Consider the following 20,364-nt stretch of genomic DNA (forward strand, 5'->3'; position numbering starts at 1 on the left):
AGGAGAACCCTCCCTCCTTGAGCATTAACCTGGATGACTCCATCCCTCCCTCCTCCCCAGTCGTCAGTCCAACCAAGACTGGAGAGCAGGGTCAGGAGAAAGATAAACAGGCCAAAACAGGTAAAAGTTCCAAAAGTTTGGAAGTGCTAGAAAGTCACAGAAAGATGAGTTTCCACCTCATCCTGTCAAGTTTTTCGAGCAGATCTTCTGAACTACTGATGTCAGAACTATTTTTTTGGGTACAGCACATAAGCAACTTTAAAAACTTTAAAAAAACTTTACAAGAGGATGATTTAACAAGAAACCTAGAGCACCGTTAACGTTGTCTTCTTGTGTTGTGGGGTGGGGAAGAGCATTGCTTCTTTCCTGCTTTTTCCTGCCAGATTTTGCCATCACAACTCTGATCTTACACTGACTCCCTGCCCCGCCACGAGGACCGGGTACCCTTCGACGGCGGGAACATCAGGTGTCACTGGACTTACAGGGACCACTGCGGGCCGGAAACAGGAAAACAGATGAGCCTTTCAGGCGGCTCTCAAGGCAACGTCCAGTGGATAGCGACACACCCTGGTCCTTAAGACTCTCATTCTCCTGGGAGCTTCCGTGCTGGACCCAGTCTGTATGTAGCACGCCAAGTCCCCCGCGCGAGCGTTCCTAGGGCGCTCGACTCCAAGTTTACATTTTTTAGGCAAAAAGGCAGTGGAGCTAAGGGAAGCCTCTTTGGAAGGCAACAGCCTGCACTTCGCCCTGGAGCAGGCAGCCTCTCTCGCAGGGCATTCTCCCAGGACTGGGGCCAGCGCCAATCAGGACGCTCGGCACCTGCCCCCAGCCCCGGCACCTGGAGGGGCGATGAGGTTCTCGGCTCGGTGCAAAGCCAGTCCTCTGAGCGCCGGGGAGGGTGGAGGAGCCTCACGCGGGCCTCCCCAACCAGGGGCGCCCGGAAGGACGCGCGCAGACCCCGTGGGAACCGAACGCGGGAGTCGCCGCCGGAGCTGAGCCGCTCAGCTGAGGTAATGTGTAAGGCGCTGCTCCGCGCCGAGGTTCCCAGAAGGAGGGGGAGGGGAGAGGAGGGGAGGGGAAGGGAGCGGCGGGGGCGGAGCGGGGGCGGGGGCGGGCCGAGGACCTCGCGGGGCCCCTGCCTTCGCGCGGGGATGTGTCGGGCCAGCGTGTACTTTCGAGGGCGCCTCTGCAGCCGGGTAAGCGCTCCCCGGGGCCGCCGCCCTCTGCCCACCCCTATCTTGGCCGTGGCTGTGCCCGGCTGGCTCTGGGTCCGCGCTCGCCTCTCCTGCTCGGCCCCCGAGCCGTTCGCTCCGAGGGGGTGAGGGTGGACGTCTTGGGCCTTAAGGCCAGGCCGCGGGTCGCGCCGTCCCCGCCCCGGGGCGGGCCTTGCCGGGTCCCTGCCCCCGGCCGCACCGCTGCTGCTGCTGCTGCTGCCGCCGCCTCAGCCCCGCGTTGCCGACCTGCTCCCCGGCGCCTTCCGCCCGGCGGGACCCCACACGGACGCGGCTGCTGCGCCTCGGCGCCCGCGAGCTCCCGGGGACCATGCGGCTGCCCGGGCCCGCGACACGGCGGGCTGCAAGGGCTGGCCGGGCGCGAGTGAGTGAGCGGGGCGCCGGGCCGGGGCTGCTGACCCGGGGTGGGTGGGAGCGGTCGGACTGTGCGGCGGGGTGGATCCGAGCGCGCGGGCGCCCCCGGGCCAGCCTTGCAATCTGGGCTGGGTGTGCTGGTGGTTTTCCTGAAGTTTTACAAAATAAGGCGGGCGGAGGTGCGTTCGCGGCGCCGGGTCGGCCTCTCAGGTCCAGGACCGCCGTGGGCTGACCGTCTGCCTCAGGGACAGAGAAACCGGACTCTCACCTGGGCCGCTGGCCGCTTCCTCCTGAGGCCCCGGGGCGGGCGTCCCGCACCCCATCCCCCAGGGCCGTGCGCTGACGGGCGGGCGCGGCGGGCTTGTCTCGAGGCGCCGGCCACATCGAAGCTCCGCTCAGCGGCCCGGAGGAGGGTTTGGCCGGGGTAGAGAGATCGGGAGGTGAGCGGAAAGCAGTGTTGGGGTGAAACCCGCATTCTGCTGCTCGAGTCCCCTTCACTCGGAGTCTGGCTGGGATGGGCGGGTGGAGTGCCCAGCGCGGCGCCCGGGAGACCGCCTGCAGGGGGGCTTCCTCGCTGCTCTGCGCCTCCGAAGGCAGCGAAGGAGGGCAGGGGTGGAGAGTTGTCTTCTCTGTCAGTGGCCCTGGGCTATTTACACCACCCGTGTTCTTGTGTCTCACGTGGGCATTGCTTTCCTCTGGTGGAATTGTGGGGCCCTGGAAGTTCGCTCTAACTAGTTTGATGGGGGCGGGGACGTAGCCAACCCGCAGACTGGGGCCCCGCAGTCAGTTAAGGCACTTTCTCTCGTCCTTTCCAGTCTGCCCAGCTGCGGACCCTCCCCTAGCCCCAGGTCACGCTTGCGGCCTGGCTGGAGGACCCCGGTTGCGGGGAGGGTGGTTCTCACCGGCAGGCCTAGGGGTCCGATTCTGAGGAGGCAGCCGTGTAACTGGCAGGGGTCGACGTCTACGCAGTCTGGTATCTGTGCCCTGCCCGGCCCGCCCGTGTCTGAGGCAGACCCACGTTTTATACCTTGTGAGGGACTAACGATGGGGGACTTCAGATCCTGCATGTTCACTTTGCCTGCGGTTGGCTGAGATCTGGAGTCTTGCGGGGGGAAAAGGCCACTTTCTTTCTGTAATAATGAAGTACTTGAAATTATGTTCAGATCTTGCCCGTTTCCTTCAAACTGGCAGAGGTGGACCAAGGGGAAGAAAGAGCAAAGGAACATTCTCTGAAAGCAATTATAATTTCTCAGACCTCTCCCAGGAGGTTCCAGATCCTGTGCCTGAGAGGATCCAAACCCGCATATAGAATATAGAGATGGGGGTCGTGTTGGCACGCAGGGAGGAACTGAAATATGGCTTCCTGAGGTTCAGCCAGGGCATTCGATCAGCAGCAGCGCCCTCCCTCACTATCATAATTTCTGCCATCCTTGGGGATGAAATGAGACAGGACCATGTGTAAATGGGAAAAGCCTCAAGTTCTTTGGGAGGAGGGAGTGTTACATGCCTAGATAGAAGCCCTAGCACCACTGGCATTCCTGCCAAAACTAGAAATCTGCATTTAGTGACCTCATCAAAAATAGTGCTTGGGAAAGGAAAGATGGGCTCTGGTGCCGATGAGAGCAAGTCCTTCACGTTTTGCCCAAGGATCTCTGTTTTGCCTCTGACTTGCCCATCTGAAATTGGAAATGAGCTCTGCTTAGACCAGAGTGCCCTTAGTCTGAATACAAACATCATCTGGCAGCAGCGGAGGCTGGCACAGAAACAGCCCACCCCTAACCCAGAGGCTTTGGGTGGGATTTTAGTGAGCTCTCCTGCTAACTTTGGAAGGAGGGTGTGGTGACTTCAAGGAGGAGTTGGGAATCCTCTGGGTGGCCACTTAACAAAAGAGCCATTCGGCCCTGGCTGGGCTGTTCCAGGTCCTGTCAGTTGTGAAAAGTGCCCTGAGGTTTAGAATCTGGCCTGATGATTATTAACACTAATGAAAGCTGCTACTATTTGTTAAGTACCTTCTATGTACCAGAGATAAAGCTTTGCAAAATCAGTATTATGATCCCCATATTTCATGTGAGGAGACTGAGTTTGGGAAAGGTTAAGTAATTTGCTAAGATCATAAAGCTAGTCAGTAGCAAAGCTGTGCCTGGAACCCAGGTCTGTCTGATTCCAAAGTCTCTGCTCCTTCCACAGCACAACTCTTCTCCTACTAAGAATAGACACACATGTGGTAGCTGAAAATCTAGAACACTGTGAATAAAGACTGTTATTTGTAGGTCCGAGGGATGTTTGTGACCCCATTAGATTTCAGAGAAAGTGCTGGCCTAGTAAAACTGGATGCTCTTTTTTCCCAGTAAGACTCAGGCATTTAATTCATACACAATGGATTAATTTCTTTAATATGTGAAGTGTAAGCTGCAGTGACGTATTTATTTACCTTTCAGTTAGTAAACATCAAAAAGATTGATAAACTGTTGATGAGGTTCTGGAAAAATAGGCAGTTTCATATATTGCTGGTTGGAGAGTAAACTGGTACAACTCCTTTGGAGAGCATTTTAGAAAAGTATATCAAAATTAGAAATGCCCATGCCATCTGACTCAGTGATTTCATTTTTAGGAATCTGATTTGCCATTGTTCTTGCATGTGGCCACAAAGACATGTGTATATTATAGCATTGTTTGAACTATGAAAGAACAACCTACATGCTCACCAAAGGGGGACTTGTGGTACTTCCAGATAGTTGAATACTGTTCTGTTCATCCATAAAAAAAGATTTAGGAAGCTTACTATATAACTGATATATGACAGTTTTCAAGATATAGGGCTGAGTGGAAAACATGCATAGGGTGTTTATAATATGCTACTCTTCCTGCTATAAAAGAGGAGGAAGAAGGGGCGGTCCAAGATATTTGCTTGCATTTGCATAACCATATACACAAACCTAATAATACCTGTTGCCTCCAGGGAGAGTGGACCTGTAAACTCTTTTGTACATTTCTTAACATCTTTATTGGAGTATAATTGCTTTACGATGGTGTGTTAGTTTCTGCTGTATAACAGAGTGAATCAGCTATACATAAACATATATCCCCATAGCTCCTCCCTCTTGTGTCTCCCTCCCACCCTCCTCCCTATCCTACCCCTCTAGGTGGTCACAAAGCACCGAGCTGATCTCCCCGTGCTATGCGGCTGCTTCCCACTAGCTATCTATTTTACATTTGGTAGTGTATATATGTCCATGCCACTCTCTCACTTCGTCTCAGCTTACCCTTCCCCCTCCCTGTGTTATCAAGTCCATTCTTTACGTCTGTGTCTTTATTCCTGTCCTGCCCCTAGGTTCTTCAGAACCTTTTTTTTTTTTTTTAGATTCCATATATACGTGTTAGCATACGGTATTTGTTTTTCTATTTCTGACTTACTTCACTCTGCAGGACAGAGTAATATTCCATTGTATATATGTGCCACATCTTCTTTATCCACTCATCTGTCGGTGGACACTTAGGTTGCTTTCATGTCCTGGCTTTTGTAAATAGAGCTGCAATGAACATTGTGGTACATGACTGTTTAAGAGAGGACTGTAAGTTCCCTCTGTGCCTACTTTCTGGAGAGTTTTTATCATAAATGGGTGTTGAATTTTGTCGAAAGCTTTTTTTGCATCTATTGAGATGATCATATGGTTTTTCTCCTTCAATTTCTTAATATGGTTTATCACTTGGATTGATTTGCATATATTGAAGAATCCTTGCCTTCCTGGGATAAACCCCACTTGATCATGGTGTATGATCCTTTTAATGTGCTGTTGGATTCTGTTTGCTAGTATTTTGTTGAGGATTTTTGCATCTATGTTCATCAGTGATATTGGCCTGTAGTTTTCTTTTTTATTTATTATTTATTTATTTTTGGCTGTGTTGGGTCTTCGTTTCTGTGCGAGGGCTTTCTGTAGTTGCGGCAAGCAGGGGCCACTCTTCATCGCGGTGCGCGGGCCTCTTACTATCGCGGCCTCTCTTGTTGCGGAGCACAGGCTCCAGACGCGCAGGCTCAGTAGTTGTGGCTCACGGGCCCAGTTGCTCCGCGGCATGTGGGACCTTCCCAGACCAGGGCTCGAACCCGTGTCCCCTGCATTGGCAGGCAGATTCTCAACCACTGCGCCACCAGGGAAGCCCTGTAGTTTTCTTTTTTTGTGACATCTTTGTCTGGTTTTGGTATCAGGGTGATGGTGGCCTTGTAGAATGACTTTGGGAGTGTTCCTCCCTCTGCTATATTTTGGAAGAGTTTGAGAAAGATAGGTGTTAGCTCTGCTCTAAATGTTTGATAGAATTCGACTGTGAAGCCATCTGGTCCTGGGCTTTTGTTTGTTGGAAGACTTTTAATCACAGTTTCAATTTCAGTGCTTGTGATTGGTCTGTTTATATTTTCTATTTCTTCCTGGTTCAGTCTCAGGAAGTTGTGCTTTTCTAAGAAATTGTCCATTTCTTCCAGGTTGTCCATTTTATTGGCATATAGTTGCTTGTAGTAATCTCTCATGATCCTTTGTATTTCTGCAGTGTCAGTTGCTACTTCTTTTTCATTTCTAATTCTGTTGATTTGAGTCTTCTCCCTTTTTTTCTTGATGAGTCTGGCTAATGGTGTATCAATTTTTTTTTAATCTTCTCAAAGAACCAGCTTTTAGTTTTATTGATCTTAGCTATGGTTTCCTTCAATTCTTTTTCATTTATTTCTGATCTGACCTTTATGATTTCTTTCCTTCTGCTAACTTTGGGGGTTTTTTGTTCTTTTTTCTCTAATTACTTTGGATGTAAGGTTCGGTTGTTTATTTGAGATGTTTCTTGTTTCTTGAGGTAGGATTGTATTGCTATAAACTTCCCTCTTAGAAACGCTTTTGCTGCATCCCATAGGCTTTGGGTCATCGTGTTTTCATTGTCATTTGTTTCTAGGTATTTTTTGATTTCCCCTTTGATTTCTTCAGTGATCACTTCGTTATTAAGTAGTGTATTGTGTAGCCTCCATGTGTTTGTATTTTTTACAGATTTTTTCCTGTAATTGATATCTAGTCTCATAGCGTTGTGGTTGGAAAAGATGCTTGATACGATTTCAGTTTTCTTAAATTTACCAAGGCTTGATTTGTGACCCAAGATATGATCTATTCTGAAGAATGTTCCATGAGCACTTAAGAAGAAAGTGTATTCTGTTGTTTTTGGATGGAATGTCCTATAAATATCAAATAAGTCCATCTTGTTTAATGTATCATTTAAAGCTTGTGTTTCCTTATTTATTTTCATTTTGGTTGATCTGTCCGTTGGTGAAAGTGGGGTGTTAAAGTCCCCTACTATGATTATGTTACTGTCGATTTCCCCTTTTATGGCTGTTAGCATTTGCCTTATGTTTTGAGGTGCTCCTATGTTGGGTGCATAAATATTTACAATTGTTATATCTTCTTCTTGGATTGATCCCTTGATCATTATGTAGTGTCCTTCTTTGTCTCTTGTAATAGTCTTTATTTTAAAGTCTATTTTGTCTGTTATGAGAATCGCTACTCCAGCTTTCTTTTGATTTCCATTTGCATGGAATATCTTTCTCCATCCCCTCACTTTCAGTCTGTACGTGTCCCTAAGTCTGAAGTGGGTCTCTTGTAGACAGCATATATACGGGTCTTGTTTTTGTATCCATTCAGCCAGTCTGTGTCTTTTGGTTGGAGCATTTAATCCATTTACATTTAAGGTAGTTATTGATATGTGATTTCCTGTTACCATTTTCTTAATTGTTTTGGGTTTGTTATTGTAGGTCTTTTCCTTCTCTTGTGTTTCCTGCCTAGAGAAGTTCCTTTAGGATTTGTTGTAAAGCTGGTTTGGTGGTGCTGAATTCTCTTAACTTTTGCTTGTCTGTAAAGGTTTTAATTTCTCTGTCGAATCTGAATGAGATCCTTGCTGGGTAAAGTAATCTTGGTTGCAGGTTTTTCCCTTTCATCACTTTAAATATGTCCTGCCACTCCCTTCTGGCTTGCAGAGTTTCTGCTGAAAGCTGTTAACCTTATGGGGATTCCCTTGTATGTTATTTGTTGCTTTTCCGTTGTTGCTTTTAATATTTTTTCTTTGTATTTAATTTTTGATAGTTTGATTAATATGTGTCTTGGTGTGTTTCTCCTTGGATGTATCCTGTATGGGACTCTCTGCGCTTCCTGGACTTGACTGACTATTTCCTTTCCCATATTAAGGAAGTTTTCAACTATAATCTCTTGAAATATTTTCTCAGTCCCTTTCTTTTTCTCTTCTTCTTGTGGGACCCCTATAATTTGAATGTTGGTGCATTTAATGTTGTCCCAGAGGTCTCTGAGACTGTCCTCAATTCTTTTCAATCTTTTTTCTTTATTCTGCTCTGCAGTAGTTATTTTCACTATTTTATCTTCCAGGTCATTTATCCGTTTTTCTGCCTCAGTTATTCTGCTATTGATTCCTTCTAGAGAATTTTTAATTTCATTTATTGTGTTGTTCATCATTGTTTGTTTGCTCTTTAGTTCTTCTAGTTCCTTGTTAAAGGTTTCTTGTATTTTCTCCATTCTATTTCCAAGATTTTCGATCATGTTTACTATCATTACTCTGAATTCTTTTTCAGGTAGACTGCCTATTTCCTCTTCATTTGTTTGGTCTGGTGGGTTTTTACCTTGCTCCTTCATCTGCTGTGTATTTCTTTGTCTTCTCATTTTGCTTAATTTACTGTGTTTGGAGTCTCCTTTCTGCCAGCTGCAGGTTCGTAGTTCCCGTTGTTTTTGGTGTCTGCCCCCAGTGGGTAAGGTTGGTTCAGTGGCTTGTGTAGGCTTCCTGGTGGAGGGGACTGGTGCCTGTGTTCTGGTGGATGAGGCTGGATCATGTCTTTCTGGTGGGCAGGACCACGTCTGGTGGTGTGTTTTGGGGTGTCTGTGACCTTATTATGATTTTAGGCAGCCTCTCTGCTAATGGGTGGGGTTGTGTTCCTATTCTGCTAGTTGTTTGGCATAGGGTGTCCAGCACTGTAGCTTGCTAGTCGTTGAGTAGAGTTGGGCCCTAGTGTTGAGATGGAGATCTCTGAGAGAGCTTTCGCCATTTGATATTACATGGGGCCGGGAGGTCTCTGGTGGTCTAATGTCCTGAATGCGGCTTTCCCACCTCAGAGGCTCAGGCCTGACACCCGGCTGGAGCACCAAGACTCTGTCAGTCACCCAGCTCAGAAGAAAAGGGAGAAAAAAGAAAGAAAGAAAGAAAAATAAAATAAAGTTATTGAAATAAAAAATTAAAAAAATATTATTAAAAATAAAAAAGTAATTAAAAAAAATAAAGAAAGAAAGAGCAACCAAACCAAAGAACAAATCCACCAGTGATAACAAGCGCTAAAAAGTATATTAAAAAAAAAGATGGACAGACACAACCCTAGGACAAATTGTAAAAGCAAAGCTATACAGACAAAATCACACAAAGAAGCATACACATACACACTCACAAAGGAAGAAAAAGGGAAAACTATATATATATATATATTAAAGAAAAAGGACGAGAGCAACCAAGTCAATAAACAAATCTACCAATGATAATAAGCTCTAAATAGTAAACTAAGATAAACGTAAAACCAGAAGCAAATTAGATGCAGAAAGCAAACCCCAAGTCTACAGTTGATCCCAAAGTCCACCTCCTCAATTTTGGGATGATTTGTTGTCTATTCAGGTATTCCAGAGATGCAGGGTACATCAGTTTGATTGTGGAGATTTAATCCACTGCTCCTGAGGCTGCATGGAGAGGTTTCCCTTTCTCTTCTTTGTTCGAACAGCTCCTGGGGTTCAGCTTTGGATTTGGCCCCCGCCTCTGCGTGTTGGTCGCCTGAGGGCATCTGTTCCCTGCCCAGACTGGATGGGCTTAAAGTAGCAGCTGATCAGGGGGCTCTGGCTCACTCAGGCCGGGGGTAGGGAGGGGTACGGAATGCGGGGTGAGCCTGCAGCGGCAGAGGCTGGCGTGACGTTGCAACAGCTTGAGGCGCGCCGTGTGTTCTCCCCTTGAACTTGTCCCTGGATCACAGGACCCTGGCAGTGGCGGGCTGCACAGGCTCCCGGGAGGGGAGGTGTGGATAGTGACCTGTGCTTGCACACAGGCTAATTGGTGGCTGCAGCCTTAGTGTCTCATGCCCGTCTCTGGGGTCCGCACTGATAGCTGCGGCTTGCGCCCATCTCTGGAGTTCATTTAGGTGGTGCTCTGAATTCCCTCTCCTCATGCACCCTGAAACAATGGTCTCTTGCCTCTTAGGCAGGTCCAGACTTTTCCCCAGACTCCCTCCTGGCTAGCTGTGGCGCACTAGCCCCCTTCAGGCTGTGTTCACGCCACCAACCCCAGTCCTCTCCCTGGGATCTGACCTCCGAAGCCCGAGCCTCAGCTCCCAGCCCCCGCCCGCCCTGGCATCTGAGCAGACAACCCTCTCAGGCTGGTGAGTGCTGGTCGGCACCGATCCTCTGTGCGAGAATCTCTCCGCTTTGCCCTCTGCACCCCTGTTGCTGCGCTCTCCTCTGTGGCTCTGAAGCTCTCCCCACCCCCACCCCGTCTCTGCCGGTGAAGGGGCTTCCTAGCGTGTGGAAGCTTTTCCTCCTTCACAGCTCCCTCCCAGAGGTGCAGGTCCCATCCCTATTCTTTTGTCTCTGTTTTTCCTTTTTTCTTTTGCCCTACCCAGGTACGTGGGGAGTTTCTTGCCTTTTGGGAAGTCTGAGGTCTTCTGCCAGCGTTCAGTAGGTGTTCTATAGGAGGAGTTCCACGTGTAGATGTATTTCTGATGTATTTGTGGGGAGGAAGGTAATCTCCCATGTCTTACTCCTCTGCCATCTTGAAGCTATCCCCCATTAACTATTTTTAAAAAACCCTCTTTCCTTGCCCTGTGTCTGACATATTCCCTCAAGCTCTTCTCCAGCTGAACAGTGTGGGGCAATACTCCCCCTCAGGTTGCTTGAGAGGTTCCCTTTGGGATAAAAGCCAAAGGGCTGTGAGACCACACAGGGCTCATAGGCTCTGAACCATCTAAAATTCCTTTAAATTTAACTGTGCAAGTTTTCTTGGAAAGCTGGGGAGAGAGGTGTCTTTAGCCTCTCTGAGCTGGGTAGGCAAGATAGGATCCTCCAATCTTGAAAACAACATGAAGAAATAGACACTATCCTTCTTTTTACCGCCCTACTGTTTCCCTATACAGAATAAAGTGTCAGTGCCTGGACAGCACTAGTAAGGGGGCAGGAGGAACACTGTGGTTGGGCATCAGAGAGGGCAGAAGAAGGTCTATTTCTGGTGTTGCATTTGGGCCTCAGAAAGGAGAGGAAGGGCAATACGCTTGAAAGAAAAGGTTTGAAAATTGCTCTGGGGTCTCTTGGGCTGTATTGCCCCAGAGGAGGAAGGAAGGTAGGTTATTGATGCAGTTGTCACCTGCATCAATCAGTATGTCCCTAGATGCCCCTTTGGCTGCTTCCCATCTGCACAGATGCCCGGTTCAGTTTTTCACCCCCCATGCAGCTTGGAAGCCAGCAGATGCACGAAGGGTATGGGGACAGGTATTAGGCACTGCCTTCCCTCCTTCAGGTAGGGCAGCTGTTGAATAGCAGAAGCAGTGGAAGAAAGACTTGCTTTTAATCACACGAGAAGGGGTCCTCCAGCACTGTTAGGTAGGAAGCCTTCATTGGGAGCTTTCTCTGTTCCCGTTACTCTGCTAAGCACTCTGCCTACATTATCTCATTTAACCACTTGATCAGGTACATGTGAGAACCCAGGCTCTTTGCCATCAAGCAACGACACCTTTATGCTCTCCTTTCAATGACTTTTCTGATCTCTGCACAGTAACCTGCAGCACAGTCACAGCGGCATCACAGAGGTGCTCGCATACTCAGTTTGGGTTATAACAGCATGTGGCTGAGCTGGAACCTTTGCAGGCTGGATAGGTTTGTATAAGGCATGGTTCAGGGACAAAGCAGTCAGCGCTTTTGGTTTGGATTTCCATCTTTCTTGCTTCTGTCTCTGTGTGTGCATTAGGGCTGGGTTGAGTGGACTGCAAGTGTGATGTTCCCCAGGGACAGAGGGAGGAGGGGTTGTCCAGACGCCAGTGGTGTGGAGGGCTGTGAGGATGTGCTCGGGAGGCCCGATGTCTGCCCCCAAGGAGGAAGATGAGCAGGGTGGCCCCTGAATGCCAGGTCTGTGCTGGGAGTCTGTCTGCTGTTTGAAACAAAACAGCCTGAGAACTGAGAGCCTTGCTCACTGCAAACCTTTCTTCTTCCATGCAGCTCACTGGCTAGCACTCACCTCTGACTCCCATTTCACTTCAAAAAAAAACAGCTTGAATTTTTCTCCAAATAAATTCTGGAGCACACAGGCAGCTGCTCCTTCTGTGTGCTCTGTTGCCAGTAGGGGTGAGAGCAAGAAGCTAGACTGGGCTCTCAGCTAAGGCTGCCAGAACCTAGCCAGAAGGGGGATAGCCAGATACCACAACTATTTTTTAAAAAGTCACCTTATGACGCACACACAAATGATATTTACATACATACTAGTAGTGGATGATCAGCCTAACACACTTCAATTCAGAAAATGCCTATTGTTCAAGGCACTGGAAAGACAGAAAGATGAGCAAGGCCTGGTCCCTGGGTTTGAGTTGCCTGCAAGGCGGTATGGGAGAGGAACAGTTATAACATCAGCAGGACTCTGCAGACTAAAGAAGTAAATGCCAAGTAGAGGTACAGGCAACGTGCGGTCACATGCAGAGGGGCTAAAGTGAATCAGGCTGGCCCCAGTAATTCTGGTAGATCATGAAGGTATTTTTGGAGGAGCTGATTTTTGAACTGAGCCTTGAAGATTAAGTATGATTTTGATAGACAAGCTCAGGAGAAAGGGCAGAGGTGGCTAAGAGAACAGCTTGGGCAAAGGCACAGGGTTATGATAGAATATGGAGTGTTTAAAGATATACTTGTATCAGTAAAATGTCATGATTTACCCAGCTTCTGCTACAGACATAATACATAGCATTTTTAGATACAGAATAAAACTTTCTCTCCCCATTAAGTAGGCAGTCACTATGATTTTTTTTTTTGTGGTAAAATCAATAGGGCTTAATGATGGATTAGATATTAGAAGTGAAGCTCACAAGGACTAGACCTGTAAAGTTATAATAGGTTTATATCGGATTCATTTTACTTTTAAAAATAACAGTGGATGGTATTTTCATATGTAAAATCTACGTTTCTGTTGTATCAAACCACTGTGTCACTGAGTTTTCCAGTTGGGAGGCAGCAGAGAATAGGAGGAAGAGTACTGAGGCTGAGGATTTAAGTTTTGTCTTCCTATTTTATTCGGTCTTTTATTCACTCATGCATTTATTCCTGCATTCAACAAACGTGATCCATGTGCCTGGGCCACGTGCTGGGCTCACTAGGGAGAGGGAGAGGGAGAGAAGGAAAAGCCACAGTCCCTGTACCCTCCAGGAACTTGCAGTACATGAAAGAGATCACAGGAGAAGGTGATAAATGCTATAGTAAAAATAGGGGCAAAGGGCAATGGGAAAACGTAATATTTTCTCAATAAATGCTGGTTGCTAGGGACTTACCTGGTGGCGCAGTGGTTAAGAATCCGCCTGCCAATTCAGGGGACGCGGGTTCAAGCCCTGGTCTGGGAAGATCCCACATGCCTTGGAGCAACTAAGCCCGTGCGCCACAACTACTGAGCCTGCGCTCTAGAGCCCACAAGCCACAACTACTGAGCCCATGTGCCGCAACTACTGAAGCCCGCACACCTAGAGCCTCTGCTTGCCACAACTAGAGAAAGACCGCGTGCAGCAATGAAGACCCAACTCAGCAAAAAAATTTTTTAAATAAATAAATAATATTAAAAATAATTTTTAAAAAATGCTGGTTGCTATGAATAACCAATATGATAAATTGTACGAGACACCACCAAGAGAACAAATCAGAAAACTAAAAACTTTTCTTTGGATTTGGCCAGTAAGTCTCAAACACTTGTTCGTGTCATGAAACCCATGGGAATCATGGTGTTCTTTGGAGAACACCATGATATATTTATATATTAAAATGGATGAATTATAATTTTGAACTAAATCAGAGAGCATCCTATGCCAGATTCTACCACAGACATAGAAGAGTAGGTGTCACGTATCAAGAAAACTTTCTGAAACAAAATCTTTAAATTGAGAATGATCTGTCAGCTCATATTTTCCCCTAAGAATTGGGGAAAGACTGCCAGGTGTCTATTTTAGTGCAGGAAACCCTCAGTGCAGCTAGTAGAACATCAGGACTCCACAGGAGTACAGTTTTGGCAGTTTGAAGGTTGTTGACTTTAACAAGGGCAATTTCAGAGAAGTAATGAGGCCAGAAGCTAGTTAGAGTCAGGTTGAAAAGTGAGGATCGCATTTTCAAGATGTCAGCAAGTACTTATTGAGTATCACAGGGGATACAATGTTGAGGGGGACCAAAACCAAAACAGTCAAAGCTGCAGCCTTCATGGAGCTTGAAGTCGCTTGCGGGAAACAAATTTGTCGCAAGGGAAATGTAAAGTGACACTGTGAAAAAAGCTCTGAAGTAGAGAACATGGTACATTATAAGAGGGTTTAATGGGAGGTCTGGGGCCATCCAGGGAGCACCTGGGAAGTCATCCTGAGGGAGCGATGACTGAGCTGAAACCTGAAGAGTGAGCAGGAGCGAAGGAGGTGAGGGGACTTTGGGAGCCGGGAGAGGATATTCCAGGAATGGGGAAGGTCCCTGGCTACAGGGAACATGGCATTTTGAGATGCCAAAGGCCTCTCAGTGGACTCGGGTGCAGAGAGTGAGAGGGAGAAACACACGAGATGAGCAGGAGAGGTAGAAAGGAGTTAGAACATGCAGAGTCTTATCAGCCACAGTAAGGATCTGATGTTGATTCTACAGCAGTGGGTAGTCACTGAAGTACTTAAGCAGGAGAGTGACATAGTCAGATTTTCCATTTCAAAGAGATCACGCTATTGTATAGTGTGGACAGTCTATTTGAGGTGGTCAAGAGTATATCCAGGGAGACCTATTAGGAGACTCACTTGATACTTGAAATGAGTCCAGGTGAAAGATGACACTTGTTTAGGCTTGGACGTATATAGTGGAGATGGAAAGAAGTAGGCAGATTTGAGAGGTTTAGAGGATAAAATGGACAGGAAGTGATGGCTTGGATGTGAGAGTTGAGAAGGAAGTATTGAGGATAAGTCCTAGGCTTCCAGCTTTGTGTGGTAGATGGTGGTACCATTCCCTGAGGCAGGAAATAATGAGGGAGAACAAGACTTTAGAGCAAACATCATGAGTTCAACCTCAGCCATGTTGTACTTGAGGAGCCTTTGAGCCATCTGAATGGGGAGATCAGGAGGGCAGGTGGATATATAGGCAGGAGTTTTGAGAAGTCTGGGCAGGAAATATGCCTCTGTAAGTCATCAACATCTAGGGGCAATTGAAGCCATGACATGGATGAGGCTGCCTATGGAGCAAGGATGGGCTTAGAAGAGAAGGCCTGGCACTAACTTCAAGTAGAGGAGGATGAGCCTGAAAAGTAACCAGAGAAGGATGATCCAGGGAGATAAGAGAAAAACCAGGAGGCGAAAACTTCATGAAAGCCAGGAGCAGAGGGTTTCCTGAAGAAGAGAAGAGAGAGGTCAGTGAAAACAAGGACCAATAAAAGTCCATTGGCTTTCGCAACATGGAGATCACAAGTGATTTAAGCAAAAGCTTCAGTGATGTGATAGGCAAAAGTCAGATTGTAGTCGGTGGAGGAGAAAGTGGAAAGTGAGGAAATGGACACTACGTGTATAAATCTTTCCAGAGGTTTGGCTGTGATAGAGAGATAGGGTGGTTTAATTGTTTTAATGGGAGACAGCTGAGCACATTTAAATGCCAATGGAAAGGATCCAGTTGAATGGAGAAGTTAGAGGTTAAAGGAAGGATAATTCACAATGTGAGGTTTCTAAGAAGATGGGAGGACAGCATCAAACGTGCAGGTGGAGGGACTGGCCTTAGGGTGGAGAGGGACCACTCGTGGGGCTAACTGGAGAGGAGGAGGGTAGGGTTAGGGCGGATGTCAGTATGCTTGTAAGTGATGCTTGTAAGCGGTGGTGGCAAGATGAGGGTGTTGCCATCGATGAAGAAAAGGAAGGGTGAATAGAGGGGAGACAGGAGGAAGGGCATTATCTTAGAATGGGCATGGTGAGGACAGTGAAGAGAGAAGGGTGAAGAAGCTAGAGAAAGATGATATTGAAGCACTTATTAGGTGTGTGACATTGAGCCCATTTTCTTACCTGTAAGATGAGTATAATACCCATGATGCCTACTCTAAAGAGTTATGCCTGACACATAGAAAGTGATCAACAAATGCAGGCTCCGCTTTTAACTTTTATCCTCACCATCAGTGGCTAGCTGTTGAACACATAATTGGTTTTAGTATGAAATAGTCATCAATACTCCCAGGAAGTTAGTAGCTAAGAAGTAGATGGACACCTCTCCATCTGCCACTTGTCTCATGTCCCATCTCTGAGGCACCAATCTCTTTTTTCTCCAAGCACTTGGAAGCTTTTCTACTACTTAATGCTGAGGGATTTGTACATGGTGCTTAGCCAGGGCAGATTCTATTAGGGGATTTAATCATACGGGCAGGGCACTGGGCCAGGGTGAAAAGAGAAGAGGTTCAATTAATTCAAGAGCCCAATCTCTTCTGACCTCATTCATATACAGAGGAACTCATTTCTTCATTCCTTTCATAATGTTAGTTGAAGCCAACTTAGCACCAGGCCTGCATCCAGGGCTGAGATACAGAGATGAATAGGAATGGTTCCTACTCTCGTGGTATTAATCTGTTAAGATAAATGTTGTAATGACTGTATCACATGCTAGGAGCACGGGAGAAAGAGCCCCTGGCTGTGCCCAGACAAGGCAGGGAAGGCTTTTCAGAGCAGGTAGTGTTTGAGCTGGAACGTGAAGGTGAAAGTCTTTGCAGACAAGAAGGGAACATCTTTGTAGACAAGGAGGGAAGTCTCCTGGATCTTGCAGTCAGAGGGAGGCCTAGGAGGCTCAAGAAATGGCAGGAGGCTCAAGAAATGGCAGGAGAACTGGAAACTGCATATAATCAGTAATGTCAGAATAGGAAATGTTAGATTATGGAGAAGAAATGAGAGACTGGGCAGAGCGTGGCATGCTGCCTCCCTGGCTAAGGACTGTGACTTGACCCTGTAGGAGATACGGAGGCACTGTAGATTTTTGAGTAGAGGCAGAGTGATGGGTCAGAAGACAGTGGTGGTAGTCTAAGTGAGGGTTGACCAGAGCACAGTTTCAGTGATATGGGTCGAAGCATGGCCATGGTAGTAGATGAGTAAAATGAAATTAAAAGCCATTGGTGTTAAGGAAGTTATGGAAGTTTGAGGCTAGGCTGTTAGAGAGGTCATCTTTGTACATGTTGAAACTTTCTGGGATGATGGCAGAAGCTTAGGTGATGGGGAGACAATTGCTAAATCCTCGATGAGCGAGGGAGCATCAGTTGTGGGCAAGGGGTAGAGTGAAGAATACTCAAATAGCATGGACCTCAAAGGACTAAGAATTTTTGCTAGGTAATGGAAATAAAACACTCTAGACTCTACTTCTGGAAAGCAGAATAGACTCATGAAAGACTTTAACTGTTGCTTATGTCCAAGGTGAGGCAGCCACCATAAAATAGCACACATTTCCAAGATCTCAGGCCACTGAGGACTGCTTGAGGACACCCTACAACATGACAGATGGGTACCCACAGATCTCAGAAATCAGCTGAGTCGTCATGATAACTCCACAAGCCATGATGTTGTCCTTGGTGGAGTCCTTTTCCCAGTCCGTCAAAGAACCATTTCCAGCTTCTTTGCTGAGGTCTTGTCCTCTCACTATGGCAAAGGAGTTGGGCAAACAGCAGCCATCATCTCAGGGCACTGGCTGTTCAACACCCGTCGTCTTTTGGCAGATGGGTCTCATTGCCGACTCACTTCTCTGTTGGTCATCCACTCTGTACTCAGTGCTGTTCTGGGCACACTGGAGGATTCAGAAAACTACCAGACATGGTCCATGCCCTCAAGGATCGCATTGTCTAATTAGAAAAGCTAGACTGGTACACCTGGAATAGTAAGAGGCAATAGTAAGAGGACTTGTCCAGTTTAAGGGGTAGGTGTTGGGTACAGGCAGTCAGGAAAGGAGGTACGTGTATTCCTACTATCTAGTCAAGAGTTCAGGGGGATGGAAGAGAGAGCGTAAGGAATCTGAAAAGACCGTCAGATTTTTGGCTGGGGGGAGGAGGCGTGGGAAGTGGCGGTGCCATCTGCAGAGACAGGAAGTACAATAGAAGAGATACTTGGAGGGGAGGGAAGACCTCTGATTTGGAAATGGAGAGTTTGTAGGCTTATTTAGGTGGATGTGGGACTCATTCTTCTATGTTGATGCAATGGAAAGTTCTGAGCGTGCATGAGGAATAAATGTCTTAACAAAAGGAAAAAAGAGTTAATGAGGCGCCAAATGAAGACAATGGCAATAAAAGGATGGAGAAAGCACATATTCTAGAAACAGTCTTGAGAAAAATGGGTAAGATTTGGTAATTGATCAGATGTGAGGGGAGAGACTGGGATGACTCCAAGTTACTGGGCACGGGGACTGGGTGGATGGTGGTACCACTGATTAAGAGGAGGGAAAGCACTTTGCAGAGAAGAGCAGGTAAAATAATAAGGCCTGTTTTGGAACATTCGAATCGGAGATTACTGTGGGATAACTAAGTATACAGTGTCTAGGAGCCACTTGGTGGTGCAAGTCTGAAACTCAAGGAGTATTCAGCCCAGATATATAGCTTTGGGAATCATCCGTAAACAGGTGAGTGCCTGAGGCAGGCATGGTGGAGCAAGGAGGGAACCTTGGCAAAGACTCATGTTTATGAGGGGAATGGTCTAGAGAGGGGTCCCCAACCCCGGGCCTCGGACTGGTAGCGGTCCGTGGCCTGTTAGGAACCGGGCCGCGCAGCAGGAGGTGAGCAGCGGGCGAGCGGGTGAAGCTTCATCTGTGACTCCCCATCGCTCCCCATCGCCCACATTACCGCCTGCACCATCCCTCCCGCCCCCCTCCCACCCCCATGGAAAAATTATCTTCCCGAAACTGGTCCCAGGTGCTGGAAAGGTTGGGGACCGCTGGTCTAGAGGAGACAGTCAAAGAAGGAATAGTCTGGATGGTGTGAGTTGAACCAGGAGAGGTAGGATCATGATGGTTGAAGAGGAGAAAAGTTAAGGACTAACGAGTGAGTAGTAGGAGTCCTTTCAAGTAGCAGTGAGTAGTCAACAGTAGATTGTTTGGGAGGGGCAAATGGGGTCATTGATGATCTACGTCAGAGCAATTTCAGAGTAGTGGTGGGAGTTGGGAACCAGTGAGTTGAGAATGAAGTTGTGAGAAAGTAGAGAAACAAATAATTTGAGAAGTTTTGCTGCAAACAGGCAGAGACAGGCAGCAATAGCTGGATGAATATTATGAGGATGTGGAGACAGCAAGGGCAGATTTTTATTCCTAGTAGCTTTGTTGGGAAGAAGCAAGATTGTTGGGACAGTAACAAGCAGGGATGGTATCCTACAGGATACTATAGTATCCTGTAGTATCCTACAGGGGGATAGGAGAAGAAGCAATGGGTTGTTTTTAAGAGTGGAAGAAACTTGATCAGGCCCATGGGCTGAGGGGATAAAGCCAAGAGGAGAAAAGGGGAAGGTCCAGGCAGAGAGAGTATTCAGTGGAGCCTGGGCTGGGAGGAGAGGGAGGAGGTGGGATCTAGATCACGGGTAGGAGGCTGGACTGACCAACAGGAGGAGTCTTTCAGTCTTTGGATAGTCAGGAAAGAGGATGAGGGTTGGGGTTGGCCTGGATAAGATTTTGTGTCAGGCTAGGGATGGGGAAGAGAAGAGCAAGTGGTTCACCCTTGATGGAGTCAGTACCCTCCATGATGGAGACAAGGTTGTGTGCTGAGAGTGAAGAGAATGGGGGTCTGGTGGGAGTATGAGAAGGAGGGTGAAGGTTTAGAACAATCCCTAAGGGGAATGGAAGTACTATGGAGTAAAGGCTTCCGGTTATTAAGCCCAGACAACTGAACAATGATGATCACGTTGACAGAAATCGGATTTGTTCAAGGGAAAATTGGGAGGAGAATGCTAAGGGTCTTTTGAGCATGTTAAATTCAGGGTGGTGGCAAGAAATCCACAAGAACAAGTCCTACGGGTGATGAGACTATCTCAGGGTACGTGACTGCTAAAAGCCAGCATCCTCTCCAGCCTCCAGGCTCTGCTAGCAGAACTGTTTAGCCCAGCCGCTGCACAGAATCTCCCCTCAGACAGAGGAAGTGGTGAAACCAGTGAGATGTTCAGTAACATGCTATGAGAGCGTCTCTGAGCACCAAGTGATATGGGCTCATAGATGTTGGTGTTGTTATTGGATTCTTGATGCCTTGCTAACTGAAAGGTCATATGGGGAAAGATAGGTTGGGCGAGAATTCTTCTTGTAGCTTTTTTTTTTTCTTCTTCTGTCTCTACTAACAAAGCCTGAATCAGAGAACATGCTGCTCTGCCTTGGGAGAAAATGCTTATCTGGATGCCAGAGCTTTCCTCAATCCAGATCATCTTCCCAAATGATTCCTTACTGGCAGACAAATGGTAACTGTATCTTCTGGATCTTTTAGAATCTAAAAGAAGGTATTTTACTACATACAATATTTGAGGACAAAAGGCTGCTGTTTCTCCGAAACAGGC

The 20,364-nt window shown here is 47.2% G+C and overlaps 1 protein-coding gene across 6 annotated transcripts in view; it reads left to right on the top strand.

The window, feature by feature from the left end:
• Positions 1-913: 913 nt before the first annotated feature.
• FAM163A (family with sequence similarity 163 member A) overlaps positions 914-20,364 on the top strand; it is a 92,063-nt gene continuing 72,612 nt past the window's right edge. For 2 of the 6 annotated variants that reach the window (XM_057535192.1, XM_057535186.1), the window contains exon 1: positions 1,115-1,196. The gene's annotated coding sequence lies outside the window, so the exon portion shown is untranslated. Of the gene's footprint in view, positions 1,011-1,107; positions 1,197-1,453; positions 1,597-20,364 lie in introns of those variants that run through there. The other 4 variants (XM_007188213.2, XM_057535196.1, XM_057535209.1 and 1 more) reach the window with 4 other exon arrangements.

The sequence above is a fragment of the Balaenoptera acutorostrata genome, chromosome 1 (assembly GCF_949987535.1).
Source record: "Balaenoptera acutorostrata chromosome 1, mBalAcu1.1, whole genome shotgun sequence".
Lineage (NCBI taxonomy): Eukaryota > Metazoa > Chordata > Mammalia > Artiodactyla > Balaenopteridae > Balaenoptera > Balaenoptera acutorostrata.